Source organism: Symsagittifera roscoffensis, chromosome 10, assembly GCF_963678635.1.
Source record: "Symsagittifera roscoffensis chromosome 10, txSymRosc1.1, whole genome shotgun sequence".
Lineage (NCBI taxonomy): Eukaryota > Metazoa > Xenacoelomorpha > Acoela > Convolutidae > Symsagittifera > Symsagittifera roscoffensis.
Window position 1 is genome coordinate 46,980,118 of NC_087071.1, and position 6,838 is coordinate 46,986,955.

Here is a 6,838-nt window from a genome sequence, read left to right on the forward strand (position 1 = left end):
CATAGCAGAAGAACTGAATGCCTTAAAGTTTGAGCCCATTAGTGTCCTTTCAACAGCTCAAATTTGAATCAATTTTTTTTTGTTATTTATTTTAACTTGTTTTTTATTTTTTTTTTCAGTGTCCGCCTCAAAGTTGCTTTTTAGGAAGCAGCTGACAAAATGTTTTGCAGTTTGATTTTTTGCACTCGTTCTTGTTGAAAACAAATTTTTTATGAGTGCCAAATAACCTATTCTTGTTCTTCAGAATTTTCAAAAAAGTGGGCGTGACAGAAAACACTTTGAAGGGAGGTAGTGCGGGATCAATAAATGGAAAAAATTTTATTATGATTATTATTTTTTATCAATTTTATTATTATAGTATTTTTAGCAATTTTTTTCATGGTCAATTTTTTCTCAAATATGTACCATTTTAAAAAAGTTTGCTTAAAAAATTTTGTCCAGTTGAACAGAAAAGTGCAGTACCGAGAAATCCGCCAGCAAGTGAAGATTGCCACCCCAAAGAAGTCGCCTGCAATTACAGCCCCCCACCCCCATAGACCACAGGTGGTAAGTTTTCACTCCGGATACATTCTAGACAGGAGAGAGGAGACAAAAAGGGTCTCATTTGAGTGGGAAACATTTTGTGCTACCTCAAGGGAGCTGGTCGGATAAAAATCAAGTTTGTCAAAATTTCGCACATTTTGGGCATTTTCCTTGCAGAAATAACTTTTCTGAATTTATCATTACGTACTCATCGTCATCATGTTTTTTTTTTTAATTTTTCTATTTCAAAACACTTCTTTCTACTTTTCTTCAAATACTTGTATGAATAAGTAGATATTGGACTTGCTTTGGAAGCAAGATTCTAAAAGCAAAAACCCAACGAATTTTTTTAAGTAACAGTCCAGCCCCCCCCCCCCCCCCTCTTCCCTCTTCCATATAAATGCGCGCGGCGCTGGTTGCTAGTAAATTGCAATTTAATGACGAATGCGGGGGGGGGGGGTCGTGAGACGCACAATTTGAAAAATCGAAATTATTCGACGGCTGGAAGTGAACGAATAGAATTTAGTTTTTGAGTTCCTTTTTGGTTTCCTTATTGGCTCCAGAAACATCATTAGTCTGCTCCTCGTTCGTTGCCAGTGAGTCATTTGGGGGGTCATAACCAGCTCTACTTCCACTTTGATCGTCCATCACATGTAAAAACTTCACAAATTGCAAAACAGCATTATTTTTAAGTCTGATTTAGGCTTCAAACTATTTGAAATAATCAAGTAGCATCAAGAATATTAGCTAAGTTTTTAAAAAGACACTTTGATTTGTAGCTGTTTGAAAAAAGCGTTTTTGTATCGATCTGAAAAAAATGTTTTATTCAAAAATGCAGCAATCATTTTTTTCCAACTTTCAGCTCTACACCAAAAAAGTCCTGTTTCGTTTTTTTTTTGTTCCGACTTTCAAAGAAAAAAGCGGAAAGTTATGTTTAAGTTGGTTTATTTATGCAGTCATTTTCGCGATCGAAATAATAGTTTTTAACAAAAAAAATTACACCCCATTGAAGATATCGTCTGCCTGAGTTCAAATATTTCACCTCCAATTTTTTTTCAAGTTCTGAGGGTTCAAAAAATTGTTAATTTGATTATGCTCTGGGCTAATTCAAGAGCACTGTGAAATTTTTATTCATCGTAACGTAAATTTTTTATGCGTGACAAAATATCCCGCAATACAAAATCGTTTCGAACCGAATTGGGGCAAGCTAATCGGCTTCGTGTTGATTTTTTTTCATATATCAAAGTTTTCAAACTTGATGTTTGAAATTGTGCAAAACTTTTGGTTGTTCAAATTTTAGTTTTTCGAAATTTTTTTCGTTTCCAATTATGGGGTATTTGGAATATTCAAAATTTTTGCCCTGATATACGAGTGGTCCTGTTTTGTCTTAGCTTTCTTGGGCGATCAAATACTTGTGAAATTAGTTATGCGTGCAACTTTCCAACTTAAAAAAATAATAGAATTTTTAAGGTAGTTGGTCAATGAGCAGAATGGTCTAAAAAGCAGAAGAAGTCTATGGGCAGATAAGCAAACATTTGTTGAATTATACGAGTCGATGAAACAAGTAAGAGAATCCCCGATATCATCACTGAAAGAAATAAAACTATACATAAATTGAGTAAGTGAACTGAATTTTCTAAAAACTATAAAGAAAACAACTTAAGGGAAATTACTCAATTAATGTATACTTTTTTTCTATCAAATATAACTTTGACAATTCAAATAATTGTTTTTTACCAATCAGTCCAATAAATCAGTCCAACAAAATTAAATTTTTTGATTTTTTTGCTCTTAGACCTTCCATGCTTGACCAAAAAGCCAATCCTGCAATTTCTTTTTTTACGGTAAAATGGTAATCACAAGTTTTCCAAGGAATCCCATGGTGCAGATGTTAGCATGAAAGATCTATAGGCAGTTTTTTTTCTACCTATAAAAACTGTATAATCATCCTTTTATCAAACACAAAAAACTTGTTTTTTATTTCTACATATATTTTTTTTTCAAATTTTTTTGGTTTGTGTTTATAGCCAAACACAGTTGACAAATAACCTGGGTACCCAGACTTTCAGTCACCAAAAATTTAAGGGTCTTCATGTACAATGCTTTGGAAACGACCTGAATATAAATGCTTACGCAAATGATATTACGAAAATAATCAATCTTCTAAATTTTAGCAAAAATTCCCGAAAATTCAAGTATTTCTAATTCGAATTTCTGAAATAATTATTCTTGTTTAGGTCATACAAAAAAATTCAATACAATTTAAAAACTTTTTTTTTGAATGTTTCCGCCAAAAAATTTAATAAGAAAAACGGAAAAAAATGCTTTTTATGTGTATCCAGGACTACTTTCAAAAAAATAAAGCATGCAAACGCAAATTTGGAAAGCATTTGTTAGAGTGCAAAAGACTTTTTGCACTTGTAAAAAATCAAAAAAAAGTCATACAACATCCATTTATGAAAGCTGAGTGGTAAAAAATGTTTTGCCAAATTTTTTTCTCTTCTGGTAATGACGATACAGCAAATTTTACACCAGTTTAGCAAAAGTCTAAGAATTTTGTTTAATTAGAAATTGTCATAGATTAAGAGCATGGAAATGTATGACTAGAATTTTCGGCCTATGGGGGTCAACCCGCCTGCTATGGAGGTCAACCTGGCTGAGTTTCTGCTGCTAGATCATTCTCATTGTTCCGCCCCCGAGTAATAACTCCAGCAACTCCAGCAATCACTTTCCAAAAACAAATTAGAAATTACCTTTGAAAATAAGCATCTTTCAAGTTCTTGCCAAAAATTAAAAATTTGATGCTTTCAGTATATCATTTGTGAATATATCTCTCAAATACTACAGGTCGTTGCAAATGCATTGTAAATACCAGAACAATAAACCGAATTAACCAATAAAAGTTACATTGCAGAATTGAAGGTTTATAGAATAAACTTTCCCTGAGCTAGAACAATAAATTTAAAACTATGGGGCTTATGGGAAAAAGTGATTTCTTTTCATTTTTTCATTCAATTTTTGTTTTGAGGAAAAAATTTGTACATTTTGTACAAATCTCAGCTTTTAGCTAATCTGAAAACGTGAATTTTCGGTTCACTGATCTGATCCGCCCGTTTTCGGTTTACTGATACATCGGTTTATTGACCTACCACCGATTGATCGCTCGCTTTCAAATTTAAGAACTAACCGTTTTAATTTTCAGCAAACTTTCATTACTTCGAAGCTAGGATTATATACCAATTATTTAAGAAAGAGGTGCTTAAAGGCTTAGTTGCAAATATCTAACTTAAAGTTGTCATGTTTTAATGGCGACACATTTCATTAAGTCAAATAATGCGTAAGTACTGTTTATAGAGCACGTTTTAAAGTTGCATCGAGCTACTAGTGCATTGTTTCGAGGTGTACACGACAGAAGCGAGATCTCAGCACGAGATCTATGAATTGAGAGAAACATTGTGTGACTCTGAGTTTAGGTTTATAAAAATGAGTACAAGGTACTACTTGCAAAAAAAACATTGAGTACAAAAGACAAAAAGATTTGTTTAGATTTTTGAAAGATAATCACTCTTATGAAACTATTTTTGAGCAGATGTTTATGAGCTTTGTCGCTCCCAGCGTCTATTCATTGATAGCATTTGATTGAAGTTTTGACGAACTTTTACAACGTTTAAGCAAAACGGGAAAAACGCATCATTATAATGAATTGCGGCAGTTTTAGAAGGCTTTCGTTGCTCTTCATATTCTCAATATCACTTCTATATTTTTGTACAGATAACTTAAACCTCTATCACAAGTTGATAGTGAGAAATTCTTCGACAATTTGGTCTATTTTGGGAATTAAAAATGAACCACTTGCATCTATCAGAAAATGTCGTAAATTAAAAAAAATAGCGATGGTCAAAACTCATAAGGTAAGCAAAAGCCACTTTCTAAATCATGCATATAAATGTGTCTTATGCACTAAACGGCCCAAAATCAGTATTTCTTCATCTTTCTTGAATTCAAATTAATAAAGGTTGAATCCGATTCGCAATTCATACACTCAAATTCAAATAACATGGTCCTGCTCCTGCATTTTTATTAAGATTTCAAGCAGATAAATTTGCCGGCCGACATGACCAAAACAAGAAAGCTTTTAATCTGCTGAGCCATTTTTTGAATTTTTCTCGTCTGAGAAAAACTTACTATGTGACTTGAAAATAATTTTATTATTAGGCAAAGCTTAACGTTTTACTGTTTTCGGCTAAAAATTTTATCTGCTGGAAGTTTTGATTGAGCTGCCTGACCATGTTTGTTAGTTTAATTGGATTGACTAATATTATGGAGTGTTTTTAGTGAAGGCGGACTTTAGTAAAGTTTGAAAAATTTGTCATAGTTTTTTAGGTCAAAACAATTGTTTTCTCCTGCTCTCCAAAAATATCACAAAATTTTCTACGCTACAAATTAAGAAAACAAACAGTTCAAAAGAACCATTTTTGTGCATTTTCTGAAAAATTAAGACCAAAAAGTTTTTACGACAACTCGCATCAAAAGCCAAAAAATCATTCTAAATTGAATTGATGCGTCATCACATATGCGAAGTTTCAACAGATATATAATCAATTCTAATTCACAAAATTTTAGTCTTATTCTTTTCTAGCCACCGTAATTCCACAGTTTTCAATGAACTTCGAAACTTTCTACTCAGTGGGAATATGTTGCCAAAAGTTGTGAAGTTAACAACAGATAAAACTGATTAAAGTAAGTCAATTAAACGAACCTAATTGGCTAGTCTAACCCACGATGAAAATAGCATGTAAATAATTTCAGAAAAATAAAAAAAGATAATTTTGTTTTGAGTTGAGCTGAAAATTAGCCATTTTTGGGCTTAAAAGTTCTCGTTTTACCCATCAGCCTTAGCAAAACTCATTTTTAAATCGAGAAATTATCTGTTAATTTTTTTTTTCTGTCTAAAGTTTTAATTGTTTTTTGTAGTTTGTTTGGACTAAAATTGTGAACAGGAAACTGTAGCTGACTTCACCTTTTCTAGCGAAACGTTCAATCCAAGTTTTAGTTTTTGAAATGATATTTTTGATTTCGAATCAGGTATACTCCAAATACATGCTTCTTTTTTCAGCCTAACTTGCCGAATAATCAAATATGTATAAATTTTATTTGTATTCTTTTAACTGTACATAGCTCGCGAGTTAAATTTTTTGAAGAAACAAACCGTAGAAAAACCATCATCAGTAATCGGGTCGGTGATTTTTCCAAATCCAACTACCACAATTAAATTTTTGGTCACATTTTGCACACATATCGCTCACAATCGGTCACATATTGCACAGAAAATTGATAGCTTGTATGCATCAATAAAAAGTATGTCCGTATGCGTACGTGAGATCCAATGTTGTAAAAAAACATCCCCCTGTTTACGTTCGCTGATTATTTGCCCTACAATGTCCATTAGTTCTTCAATATTGGGCATTTGGTATTTATTTTTGTGTACTTGCTTGTTCAGTTCTCTTGATTCCGATGCAAGTTTGACCGAATCATCCTTTTTCACTGTGTTGACAATAGGTGAAACAAAATATTTATCCGAACATTCTTGCAATTTCTGAATGTGACCTTGTTCCAAAAACTTTTCAATCTCCTTATCAACTTTTTCTTGTAATGTTATGGGCACTCGCCTACCCTTTTGTTGGATTGGAATTAAATTCTCGAAGAATTTTGCCTGCACTGTTATAATTGCGGATACGTCCTACCCTGCGAAAAAGATGATGAAATTGCCTATTGAAATGTTTCTGCCAACCTTCCAAATCATCGTTCGTCTCCACAGTTCCTCCATGTGAATGTATGCTGTGCACCCCCTTCGCCGGCGGGGCTTGTACCAACATCATTCCAGTGCTGGCATCAAAGCCCTGCCGATAATAGACGGTCTACACCCTCCGATGACATTGATATCCGCCGAGCTGGTCCATTCGTTGGAATGAAGGGTAACTTGCACTTTCCCCAGAAATTTGAACGGATTTTTGCCGTAGTCTTGAAACTGTTCATCTTTCGGATCCAACGGTTTCAACTGTACATTACATGCTCCCAGGGTACGTTTCAGTTCCCCAATAGTAAAGATAGATATTGGCGAGCCGCTATCAATCCAGGCTTGAGTTGCCTTACCATTGATCTTTAAGGCCAGCTTTGCCCCCGCGACTCTCAGTTCTTCCTCTTCCTTCCGCCGAATTGACATAACAACGTACTCCGTTGAACTATCCGAGTCCCTTCCGTGTGCTGGTGCCTTTGAATCAGTTACCCATCCAACGGAACTTCCGTAGTTGGACGC

General features: G+C 33.9%; 1 protein-coding gene across 1 annotated transcript in view; it reads right to left on the reverse strand.

Moving 5' to 3' along the window:
* The window catches only part of LOC134855216 (large ribosomal subunit protein eL33-like), a 425,061-nt gene extending 422,232 nt beyond the window's left edge, over positions 1–2,829 (reverse strand). The window contains exon 1 of the mRNA XM_063871674.1: positions 2,820–2,829. The gene's annotated coding sequence lies outside the window, so the exon portion shown is untranslated. The remainder of the gene's footprint in view (positions 1–2,819) is intronic.
* Between the last annotated feature and the right edge of the window lie 4,009 nt (positions 2,830–6,838).